Raw genomic sequence first — 13,525 nt, 5'->3', positions numbered from 1 at the left:
TATAACTCATTCATTCTTCAACCAACCTCAGATTTTTATAGTTTATTTCAGCCTAAAAAACAGGTAAATTTTCTCACCTTCTCCGCTTGATTAATTTTCATATCAGTGATTATCTTAAATTTTCATTCTGATACAGTTTTCCACGCATACCACCAAATATATATTGTTAATAAAGAGTTGAGAAAAAATGTTACACTCAAGGCTCTCATCGTTATCCTCGTAATTTTCTTTCACCGTGGAAATGGCAGAGTAACTGAGTTTATCAAAATCGTCTGAAGAGTTCAAAATGGAGGTCTTCAGTCTACGCAGGGTGCTGCGGTGTGGAGACAAAAGCGGTCCCCTAGTGACGAGCCTGGTTGTTACACTAGTAAATCTATGTCAAACATTTTGCCGAGCAAGAAAATGGTTACTGTTCCTGTTTGTAAAACCATGTTTTAGTTCCATGGCAAACAACAACAACCAAAGGAGAAGAAAACAAGGACTATATCACACTTGGCTTGAAATCTTAAAAATTTCTTTCTTTTAAAAGGTTCTTTATATTTTAAGGCGGTTATGCCCCACAATGTTGTCCCTTTTTTTAGGAAACTGTCCCCTTCTTTCACTGTCAAGATGTAGTTATCAAATTATCGGCATCATGACATATTTTGATAAAGCTGTAAATTAGAACATTATGAGTCAAATACTGTTTGAACGACAGGTATAAACATAAAAGTGAAAAGGAAATGCGAAAATAAGACAGAAACCTATGCAGGGTTCTTCGTTGATTTATTCTAGACGCTTTGAATGATTACTGACCTTTGACTCTGTTGGCTGCCTGTAATATGTTATATTGTCATACTGTTTATTGAAATAAACAGAGTCTTACATATGCCTGAGGTAAAGACGAAAAAAAATCCAAACGAAACCAAAAGCACTTCACAAAATAAGCTATACATCATATTTATGTGACTAAACCAAATGTGACCTTGCGCGTTTGTTCTAACCTTTTTCACTTCTACACATCTACGCATTCTTTCCCTTAGAGTGAATGCAAATGGAGCTTTGAAAATTTCTTGAAAATAATTGCTTTCGGAAATCATGTGAAATTTACTTCATGAATGGAAATTTTGCAAGTCTACGGCCACGCTTGTAGGCACTGCAGACCTTTTGTTTCGTGGTCCCACACCAGTGACAAGGTTAACAGGTTAATGGTGGTCATTTATTCATCATGGCATCAAGTGGATATCATGCAGAGACCACGATTGGATCCAGAGTAGTTCATGCGTTTATTATTTCTCGGGTTCTTTATTAGTTCAAGAAACTAGTTAAGTTGGTGCAAATCACTCATGTAAAATCCTGGATCCACCCCTGGAGACACTATAAAGGCAATCACTGTGTAAGCACGATAACCAAAGAAATATTACACTAAAAGGAAGTCATTTACTAAACAAAGTAACACTCTTGGGTGAGGGAGGGGAGAAATCGGTTGTCTAACCAATCCTGCCAGACTGTGCCACCGTCGGTTGATTAAAAGATTAGAATAGTCTACTTTGAGAATGCCTTAAGTTGGGACCCTTAAACAATGAAATATTATTCCCTAGAGAGATATTAAAACGAACCTTCTTCAGAGCAAGTCCCCGTTAAGCCCAAATAAGGAATCTCAGAGGAGGTCTTACCTGAAAGAGTCGATCATGTAGCTCCTCTAGAGGTCAGTCAAATTCTTATTTAGGCTTTTTAAACCTTCTATTTCAAGCCCTCTAAAGTTTTTTTTTGTTCTCATCACCACCTTAGTTTCCTTATCCTTGGTGACATGATTGATATTTTGGAAGTTTTAAATGACGCAGAAATCTTATGAAACGCTCGTCGTGCAACGCTGGGAAAAATGAATAAAACAATTATGTATAATTTTTTATTCCTTCAAGTTCCCCTTCGTGGGGGTTTATAGTAAATCAAAATAAACTAATGAAAAGCATACAGGCAATATACAGCTCCAGTTACTAACTGCTTGTTTCAGAGGAAGTTGTTCTTATCTATCTTAATATAGTCACACTTCAAATTACTCCTAAATGAATTCCTGGAAAAGTAAGGCTGGAATATTTGAGACTTAGAAAACAGACTCAAGGTAAAGTGACACGAGGCAAAAATACATTTTATAAATTCACCATTGAAAACTGCCACGCTTTCTTCTTTATCTTAAAATGTAAGCAATGAGTAAGCTCATCCCCTGGGCTTTCCATCTCCCCTGTTAGGGGAAGGCTACACAATGTAAAACACTCTTCGCATTTTTGAGTACATTTTCCGGAACACTATCGAGCTCCAAAAAGTGTTGTTAGCAAGGATTTATTTATTTACTTATTTATTTATTCATTCGTTCAAACTTATGCTCTGATTGGTGCATCGATATAGGACAGGTTTCTATGTGGAGACAGGAGAGGTCCCCTGGCGATCCTACTTGTTACACTAGCTACTATTGACTGACCACCTTGCCAGATAACAAGACTGAGGTATTCCCCGTTTGTAAAGAGAGCACCACTGCTGACGCGGCTTGTGTTAGTTCGATGGTAAACAACAACAATACGAGGAAATGAGTACCATCCAATTTTTTCACAATTGATGGAACTGAAATTCACGGAAGCTGCTCGTGCGCACCCTAAAGATATTTTAGAGCATTTTCGTTTGGAATGGAGGACTTGAAGTCATGTGGTATCGATATTCTAGCTTCTTATAGAGCTGCTCTATACAATTGATGGAACTAAAATTCACGGAAGCTGCTCGTACGCTCCCTAAGGATATTTTAGAGCATTTTCTTTTGGGATGGAGGACTTGAAGTCATGTGATATCGATATCATAGCTTCTTATAGAGCTGCTCCATACACCTGCAGCGCTGATATCTTTTAATCGAAACACTTTTGAGCTGTAAAAGAAAGTTAAATAATGTTAGCGGGTTGGACGCCTATTTTATTACAAGCGAGTATCTTGACCCTTAAATTAAATGATTAGTAATTCGTTTTGCAGGTATTTTTGCTGTAAAAGTAGGTATCAATATAAGTGAAAAACATGCAATGTGAATGCATGATCCTGAGAAATAAACACTGATCTTCTTGTAAGAGGGCTCCGAGTACATTGTGGTGCAAATTTAGAAACCAGTTTTCAGGAGTAAGAGCGGGAAACACATTTTCGACTACTGTTGGTCAATCAAATTCTCCTTGTCAGCACCAGAGGAAATGTAAAGAAGGCGGTGTGGACGGAAAATGAATACCAATGTTAGGGGGTGAGGGGTAAATGAAAACATTAAGCTTTTCAGTTGTTATGATCTTCACTGAATTCATTTAAGGGTGGCCTAATTAAAGAAGTTGACATTTCACTATTTTTGTGGTTTTTCTAGATGTATCACAGGGTGTATTTAACGAACAGATAGTATAGCAGACCTGTTTCCCAGCAGAATCATTTGTTAAAGTCTCAACTGAGCCCACGATAACGTATAACTGCATAATAAAAAAAATAAAATTAGAAGATCCTTGCAGCTAAGAACACTACTGAAACTAGTAGTTGTAAGTAGGACCTGAAAAAAATTTCAGGCCCGTACGGGATTTGAACCCATGACCTCTGCGATACCGGTGCAGCGCTCTACCAATTGAGCTAACAAGCCAACTGGGAGCTGGTCAATGAATTGGGTACAAGTAAACATCCGAGTGAATGAAGATTTTAGATATATGAAAATTCACATATTTGCACTGCGGTGGAAAGATGAAATTAGAAGATCCTCGCAGCTAAGAACACTACTGAAACTAGTAGTTGTAAGTAGGACCTAAAAAAAATTTCAGGCCCGTACGGGATTTGAACCCATGACCTCTGCGATACCGGTGCAGCGCTCTACCAATTGAGCTAACAAGCCAACTGGGAGCTGGTCAATGAATTGGGTACAAATAAACATCCGAGTGAACAAAGTTCATTTCATCGCTCAATTGCTATACGTCTTGAAGATGAATGTCTGTTCGTTTTATTGATCTCGACATTACTTATGGTTATTCCTTTTACCGTTAAATCTTCGATACGACTATGTTCTAGTCGTATGCTTTGGATTTTTTCAGAGTCTGTGCTTCTATCTGCCTGAAATATTTACAGGTCATAACGCCACGTTTTAAAATTTTATGAATTTGATTATATATTGAATTTTTCAGGCCCTGGGGCGACGATTAAATTGTTAAATAGTTGCGAACGTAATTCTAAGACAAGTTTCTATGAACATTGTCGACGGCAGCCTCAATGCGCGATGTCAAAGAAAATCATAAGAAAAAAAATTGAAAAGAAAATTCTTCATAAAAAACAACCTGCGACTGAAACAAACGTCTCCGCCATCCTTTGTCGCACATGGACTCATTCTACCCTAAAAATCACTTCAGGGAAAACAAAACTTAATGAAGAACTAGCACACGAACTACCAACCCTCGATAATTGATCTTCATGAAATGGCTCAGCAGGTGTAAACAGCTTATCAAAATGGTCAGTTTTTCATTCCTTTTCAGTATTCCGTTTGCTTTCCTTAGTTAGGCATACTTGCCTTTGTAACTGAATTAAAACAACACCAAGACGGAACCTAATGAATATTCCTATCATTAATTCAGGTTTTGTTTTTGAATTTTTGACGAGGAAACAAAAGAAGAATGGTCAGATTTGTCGCCAAATTAGTGCTAAGCTCGCTGCCGGTTGACGCTAAAACGTTTGTGTCAGAAAATCCGCGGAAAACTACGGTTTTTCCAATGATTAATGTAGTGTGAACATTTAACAACATGATGAGAAGAAGGTGCCGGAGTCAAGTTCGTAAATAAGCCTTTGTTGGTAACTTATTGTATTTGCATTGATTTAAGCTCTCCAAAGAAATCGTGCTGGCTCCGCTTTTTACATACGCAATTAGATGAAACCCTTGCAGAAAAAAATTGTAAAGTACGGAAAACAACCTTATCTATTCTTTAAACAACAACGGAAGTTGGAACACCTTAGCATAGACGATGGTGTAGTACGAACTACTAACCTGAAGAATATTTGCTCTCTTTGGTAGTTATCATATCGAACAGGAATTAGTTTTCTTTGACAAATTCATGTTAGCATATCCGTACTCGGGTAATAAACCGTTCAAAAGTAAGCAGGGGACGATGCTTTGGCTATGGGCGAATTTAAAATCAATAAACATGAAGCGGATTGAAGTAAGAAACCTTAAAATGTCTAGAACGAAAGGTTTTAGAGACCTCGCTTCCTATCCACTTCAGACATCGTATGACACAAGTATATTCAATTTTGGCAGAGAAACATCAATTATCTGAAGAATTGCTGCGTTGAGATACAGCCGAATCCCGATGTCTTGCTCCATCTACCAGAACTATTTTTTATTTCATTTGTTTGGTCAAGGTCTCCATCACTGGGGACTAGAAATTTTTAATTTTGTATCCTATGACCCTCCTATTACAACTAGGATTTTACAAGGTAAAGAGGTCTATGTAAAAATATCTGTTTTACCACTCACTGAATGAGCTCGAAGACACGCTAAAGGGTGATGTGAGCCCGCGATTTATCCTGGAAATGGTTGCTGGGAAGCATGAACTATGTTTTTTACGTCATGCTGACGTGGCAAGCAAAAGCCCTAGGTGTTTGTTCAAGAACGAAATGCTTGATACTTAGTTCGTCAAGGAATGTAAGTACTGCACACAAGCACAATCACGCTCACAATCGGACAATTTTTTTCTTCCAGTAATTTTTTTTCCGCTCTTTTCCATTGATATATCAACTGCCTTTGCCTCAAGGAAAACTAGAAACTATTTGTACTCTTTAAATTGTCCAAAGCAATAACGCTCTTTAACTACTCAGCTGAGAGGATCTAGAGTTTCACCCGATATTTACACTTTCAAATACAATTATTTAAACCGTAAGAATGCCAATGAAATGTCTTTGTTGGTGGCGGATTGACGTTAAGCAACCAGTTTATTATGCTGGGGTAGTCTCTCATATACCGGGTTCTGAAATAGCTAGTAATTGAAATATAGATGTGGCAGAAGGGTAAGGAGAGAGGGTACAAGCTGGTACAGAGGACCAGTGGAACAGCGATTTGCTACCACACATTCATTTGAAAACAATTTTCTGCTAACAACCAAAGTGATTTGAGAGTGGGAAAAGAGACGATTAATAAGTTTTTAATCGGCTTGATTTGCTTTAAAATACTTTGCTTGAAAATAATGCCTAGCTGGAAAAACAAAATTTAATTATATGAAGAATGGCAACGAAGCTAAGGATGCTCTTGGTGACTCACGAAAGCGTTACCGAGCCCGTGGCAGAGATAAGAAAGTACCGCGCTAAGAACCAAGATTGCAAGATTCGTTACCGTGCCCTTTGAGAAAAAAAAAAATATTTAGATCAACTCACTCTTTCGAAGTTACTTCGGAAAGACAGGGGATGTGTTCAACGTTTTTCAATCGACGCCGATGTTAGTCGTAGTCATTTTACTTCAATGTTGTTTGTAGAGGAAGTCAAGAATATCTATCGACTCACGTGCACATAAATTGTTTCTGCTTGTTAAATCCTTTGTCTCACGACTTAAGGGCCTTGTATTCATTGGCACGGTGCAATTCTTGAATTTCCCTGTTACATGCTTTCGGTTTCCTGCGTAAAACCTGTTGAGCCTGTCTTTTCGCGTGTGTGTCCCATAAGGCGTCTACTGAAATTTTTTATCGATCGTTCGTCTTTGGTTCCTTGCCGATACAAAGAATGCAATTAGCCGAGTTGTTTCCTCACCACCATCGTTTTTGTAAGCGATGGAGCGCGAAGTGCGCACGGAAGAGCAAACCTACAGCTAGGGGGAAAAAGTAAAATCCTCTGAGGCTCTTCATTCACTCGCGTTATTGATGGTGACTTTACAGAAAACTGAAGATTGCTAACAAACTAAATGTTTTCAGCAGAACCTCTCAGCCATGCTCGCATTATTTCCTCTTTGTTTGGCAGATCGTAAGCATAAACTCTTTTGGTTCGACACGCGCGAGCAGGAGCAGAAAACAAGGTTAAATCTTGTTCTCAGTGTAACCCGGAATCCTAAAGAGTAAAGTCACTGTTTGCACATCTAAAACCAATTTATTGTGATTTAGCATAGACATTTCTAGTTGTTCATTTGCAGCTCGTTTCTATATTTCTTATATCCATGTTGCATCTTGATTTATTCACTGGCACCTAAGTGTTTTTTATTCATTTGCAGTCCGTATCAATCTTGTCCATCCTTACTCGTCCTTTTCCCCTCTGGTTACTTGTCATCTCTTTTAATGTTTTTCTATCTTACCGAACTTATACTTTGTAGCCATTTGAAGTCTTCTCCAGTCTGGGTCATCCATCTTCCTTCTTGGTTTATCATTACTTCTATTTTATCAAACTATTATTCTGAAGTAATTTACAATCCTTGTCAATCTCGCTCATCCATAGTCATCCTTGTTGCTTTTGGATTTCATTGTCGCCTAGCTCTTTTGTGTCTGCGTGTCTTACTAAACAGAAATTTGGTAGATTCCCTCGAATTATAGAAAGTTTTTCGAAGCACAAAATCTGACACTGCATGTCTCGATACAACTTCCTTGAGTTGCAAGAATTTTGCAAGTCTAAAAAGTGTGCTCTTGTAAACCTAACCTACACTCCCAAAAAAGGGCTGTGATAGATATCTACACTTAAGGAAGTTACCTCCGCCGTTCTCGTGACAGAGATACGGAAAACGCCAAATATTCCCCAAGCCTACAGCATAACCGATACATGACGCTATGAAATCACTTTTCGATGTCCATTTTTCGCGCTCTTCATCATGGCTCGCATCGGATCTTTCGCCCATCATTATAACAACAGGTTTGGACCTTGATCGTCATTTGTTCAACTTCTTACGTTATGTTTTAAATCAGCTTCCCAAATTCAAGCTCACATCTCCAAATGAATCTTCTTCCTTACTGACGGAAACCAAAGTGAGAAGTGACTATGATGTCATAGAAAGTAATGAAGCAATCAGTTGCTGACGTCATTGATAAGCTGATTGTTATGGAGGGAAATTGAGTATAATTGACCAACAACCCGAACTCTCTCTTGATTGAGCAGCTATGTGATCAAACTGCTTCTTTATTTCATTAACGAGCTCAAAATGACTGACCTTCATTTCTTAATCTGCTTCCTCGCATGACACTTTCGTATCCGCCACTTGGTAAAGTTTACAAACTCAAAACAATATATGTGCGCGCGCTCTGCCATATCGTTTCACCGCCAGTGCCATACCAGTTCAGTCGTCTTCTTTACAATCCCTATCAACACGTATCTGCTACGCTTTAAGAGCCTTAATAAGCATGGAACTACAAACATAAAAAATCAAAATCCGAATAAACTAAGCCAGTCAAATAATTAAATTATTTTTAATAATTTGAATGTTACCTACCCGGCACAACCTCATGACTTATCAAGTATATGAACTTTTATAGTTTGCTAGGCGATTGTTGATATGCACTTGTTTGTGATTGAACTTTTGTTCCATTTGCACGATTTTACAAAAATGATGACATTAGAAACCTAGATCCAAAGAAATCCCATCTTGTCAATTTACAGCAATTAACAACTGAGAACAGGATCGAGTCTGAACGGCTTTTTTAATTTTGATGTGACTAGAAAAATCTCCAAGTAGTGGTATCATTAGTAGAGGATGCCTGTGCACGCATTGCACGCACATTTCTTGGCCTCAATTTGAATAACAACAGTTTGAGCAAGGTAGTCGATACACACGACCTTATCTCAGCTTGGTTGTTGTTGCGGTATGTGCATTAGCATCTTTTTACAAGGTAGTTTTTTTTCTTTGTTTTCGTTATAACTTCATTTCTTTAGGTCAAAAGAATCGGTAACCGGAAGTCATGTTATTGATAAAATTAAACCCAGTTAATATTTCAAAGATTATCATAATAGCTTAGGCCTAACAACTTTGATCTTTAATGAATACAGACGCTGCAGAAGCGTGTGGCTTACTATATGCCTTTGCAAGTGGAAACCTACCTCTCAGAAGATGCACGAACTACCAAGCTTAAGGTCACAAGGGACTCATACGCTTAAACACCCTTCATTATGCACATTTTGTACCTTGCACGTTTAGTTTTAGTTCAGTTGGCGTCCAAGTTCAAGTTGTGCCGTTTCTTTTAAATGAAAAACACCGGAAAGGTTTGTCTGTTTTGCTTCTAGATTTTGTACTTTTAGCTTTTGCATTCTATTGTATCTGCAACATGGGTTCTTTCTTTTTAACCGGCAGATTGAATGTATGGTCGGTGGACTGTTGAAGAATGGAGTAAAATTCGTGTCCTCGAATTCGTTTGTGTGCAGATATTATCTCAGCCTGAGTACTTTTCTGAACAGGTTCCCATTGCACATAATAAGGAGAGAGGACCGTGTATTCCCTTATTACACGTCGTTTCCCATGAATTTCTTAAAGGAGAGTCAGAGAGCAAAGGAAAAAAAAGTACTCACACACTGCCGCTGAGGAAAACGTCTGAGAAAGAAACAGAAAATCAAAATTATCAATAGTTGTTGCAAATTCTAGCCAGGTGAGTTTACTATGGTGTGGTAATTTTCACAAAGAACGATCAACTAAAACGGCTTTGGAATAACTCACAAAATCTTAAAATCACACCCCCACGAGGTAAGACAAAAATTTAATTATTTCCGATTTGTGGCATTTAGCATTTCCACATTCAGTGGGAGGGTCCCCAGTAGGTTTTTTGGGATCCGGTATTGGGCTTATTCGAAGGCCGGGATCCGGGAATTTAGAGTAAGAAGGGAGCGAGGTGCGGGATTTTTATCATGAACGGGACACGGGAATCGGCGAATTTGATGAACGGGATTTAGGAAATCACTTGAACGAACCGATAACGGGATGTCTGTTAATGATAATTTTTGAAGAAAGTGATCTACTGAGTCCATGAAAAGCATCTGCCGTACAGGTTCCCTTGCATTCAAGGGCGGCCAGGCTGGTCAGCGACACCTTTCAGTTATTACGCGGGAATGAAAATTCTACTAGCAGCGAAGTTGCTGATTTACCAAAAGTCCTCAATGGCCCACAGGGTAACGTGGTATCTGACTGCTGTGTCAACTGAAATGCTTAACGGCCTTGAAAATCTTCAGCAAGTCTCAGAATTATACCGATATGACGCTTTTAACCTGTTGAGTTGCATGACCATAGACGTGGAGAATATTCACTTGGTAGTGCACCACAAAGATCTACTTTTCAAGGTAATAGATTACCCTAGAAACTTTACAAATCCAGTCACGGAGGGCTTAAAGAGAGCAACCCATTGGGTGGCGTACTATTTTACAAATTTAAATTCTTGATATGCTATACCCGAACGTGCCATAATCCTATTGGGCATACAGTGGAAACGAAGCTCTATATAACGAGGTCCTCGGTATAACTAACGATACTCTCAGAGTTGGTTGGTGTAAAGTATTCATGGGCCAAGTGATCACTCTCATTCCTCTTGTTGAACTGTCTTTTATTCAACATTCACGAGTCGACTGTAGAACTGAGGTTTAGGTAAATTGCCTGGAGCAGCTAGTAGTATAATGTCGTCGATGTATATACTAAATGTTCTATTCTTTTCACACATTGTTTACAGGGAGAAGAGACCTAAAACATTATGTTGCCAATAATCCCGAGTTATGTTGAAAATCGATTGACAGAAAGAAATGAAGATACTTATGATTCGAGCAACCCTGTTTCAACCAAATCAAATGTTAACTTTAATTAAGGTAAATAAACTGGCGCTTCTAATAGTCTTATTACATGCGGGGACATGTGAGTGTCTGATTGACACCCGCCCCTTTAAAAATCAAATGTAAACTTTAATTAAGGTAAATAAACTGGCGCATCTTAGGATCTCCCAACTGGTCCGTTAAGGTAGCTGCATAGTTTCAACAACCGCCGAGCTGAAATCTTCTTGCTGTTGAAGTCTTCCCCCCAGTGATTGAAGACACGTTCCTGGAGTTGCTGGTATTTCTTTCGCTGGATCCTGAACAGCTTCCCGTCGGAGACCAGTCGGATTTGGATGGACACTGGGCGAGATTCTTCATTTAACAGCTCCACTAACAGGTAGAACGGAAGGTGCACCTTGTTGCCTGATCTTCTGTTTAAGCTGTGGTGCCACCCCTCGATGCTGGCTCTAGTCCAAGCTCTTGTGTTTATAATATTGAAAAAGAAAGAAACAAAATAGGTTAGTACATAATCAGTCACATAACGTAGCTTTTTCTGTTTGTTTGTCTGTTTTTTTTTTTCTCCGTTAGTGTGTATGCTTTTAGTGTTTGTTATCTTAACTCTTTTAGTGCTTTTGTTACTAGGTTGATAGTAAATGATACGTACCTTTCTCCATAAAGCCTGAGTCCAGTGAAACAGGCAACCTTGAAAGGCAACGTCTGGCAGCAGCTCCCTAAAGACGGTCCATACGGCTCGTTCGAAGTCCAACGTTACTTTGCGGACTGAAATTGATGACGGAAGCAGATCCAGTATTTCCTTAAGGACTGCACGGTAATCCTTCTTCTTTTTCCAGACATAAGCACGAACACGAGGGGGATCTGCTTTGCCTGCTCGCCGCTTCGGACAAACGCGTTGATTGTAAACAGCTGGCCCGGGCCAACTGATGCAGTTGCTCCTCTGTTGCAAAAACCAAGTGGCGTTTGCGTCTGGTCTGAACGTCGGCCTTGAGGAAATCAGATGGTATGCAATCTTCTGAAAGTTCGAACTGCAGGTCTGTCTTCTGCAGGACTGTCTTCGACAAGAGGTAAGTCACTAAGATTTATCAAAACTCGCAAGAAACGCATCAGTCTCAACAGCACGAGGCCAAAACAACCTGTGATCGTCGTTTATTACAACAATGCATTCTACTTCTTGTTGATTAAGTAATGGTAACGTAACTCCATATAGACATTAAAGCACACGTTATTTACAGTAATCGTTCCGATCTCACAATGCTGGTAAGCGCGACGTCACACCACCCAAAAATAAAACAAAACAAAACATATATTAACCATCCCTTGATATAACGAACATTTTGGTTGTTTTTCCACAAATTCGTTAAATCGAGGTTTTCGATATAACAAATTAATTTCCACAGTCTATTGACACTTAGCGAAATCGAGGTTCCGCTGAACTAGTAATTTAACTGTTACCACCTGTATCAATGGCACCACAGAGCATACAGACAATGACAGAATGGGCGAAACTTTACATTTGAGCGAACTTGAAACTTGAGCGCTCTTTCAGATAGGAAACAACGAAGGCAATAGTTTGAACTCCCCGTCGTACTTCTATCAGAGAGAAATTCAGCCGGGCGAACTGGGCAGCCTCGAACGCTCAGACTTCGAGGAGCAGCAAGAAAACAGCGGGAAACAAGGCGAAGAGGAAGATGGAATGTTAGAGAGCGATTCCCCAAATGATGATGGTTACACTCCTTCCCTGGAACGAGAGCTGATTTTTACCTCGGAAGAGGTTCCCGCTTCTGAAGAAGTATTCACTTCAACAGCAGAATTAGGTACAGTTGATTTTTCATTTACATTTTTACATTTACCATATTACGAGCATTCCCTCTCTACAAGGCTTATATGCTCGGACTCAGTCAGTTTCGTAAAGGTTCTTAATGTTTCAGCTCACAGACCCCACTGTTAAAAACATTAAGACTAGGGGTTGTGGCTAGTGTGGCGGGCAAACTGTTCCACTGCTTTATAGTTCTAGGTAAAAAGTTGTACTGAAGATAGGTTTTCTTTTCGTATGGAATTCCAAAGGATTTGGCGTGACTATTTCCAGAGTGTCTCATAAGTGGTATAAGTTCTTTAGAAAGATCAACTTCAACTAGACGCATACTCGATTTGTGGTTGAACAAGAGTCTTGTATGCATTAGCTTTGATGTGTTTCTGGTGAATTTGTAGGTTTCGTCTGAGAAAACCTATGGATAAATTAGCTCTCTTAACTATAGAGCGTATATGTTCGTTCCAAGACATCTTATGGTGTACAGTGACGCCAAGATATTTAACTGCATCTTTGTCTTTAAGGATTTGGTTGTGTAGGATGTAATCATGGGTGAGGGGTTCCTGTACCGTATGACTCTTGGCACATTACACTTGTCCAGGTGGAAGGACATCTGTGATCTATTTTCCCATTCTTCAAGAAGTTGAGATCTTTTTGTAAGATTGCAGCATCGGTTTCGTTAGTCACAGCCATATACAAAATAGTGCTGTCTGCAAATAGTCGAACTTTAGACTGTAATTTAGCTGTGAGATCATTTATAAATACTAAAAATAGTATAGGTCCAATCAAGGATCCTTGAGGTACGCCGCTTGTTACCGAAACCCATGAGGATATTTTCCCTTCGCATACTGCTCTTCGTTGATGCAAGAAACTCTCTATCCACTGATTGATAGAACTATTGATGCCATACCCTCTGAGTTTGCGTATTAACTTCTTATGGGATACCTTATCAAAGGCCTTCGCAAAGTCCATAACTATAACATCTGTTTG

Source organism: Pocillopora damicornis, chromosome 10 (assembly GCF_964200805.1).
Source record: "Pocillopora damicornis chromosome 10, jaPocDami1.2, whole genome shotgun sequence".
NCBI lineage: Eukaryota > Metazoa > Cnidaria > Anthozoa > Scleractinia > Pocilloporidae > Pocillopora > Pocillopora damicornis.
The sequence above is the reverse complement of the archived record's forward strand: the minus strand, read 5'-3'. Positions refer to the sequence as shown.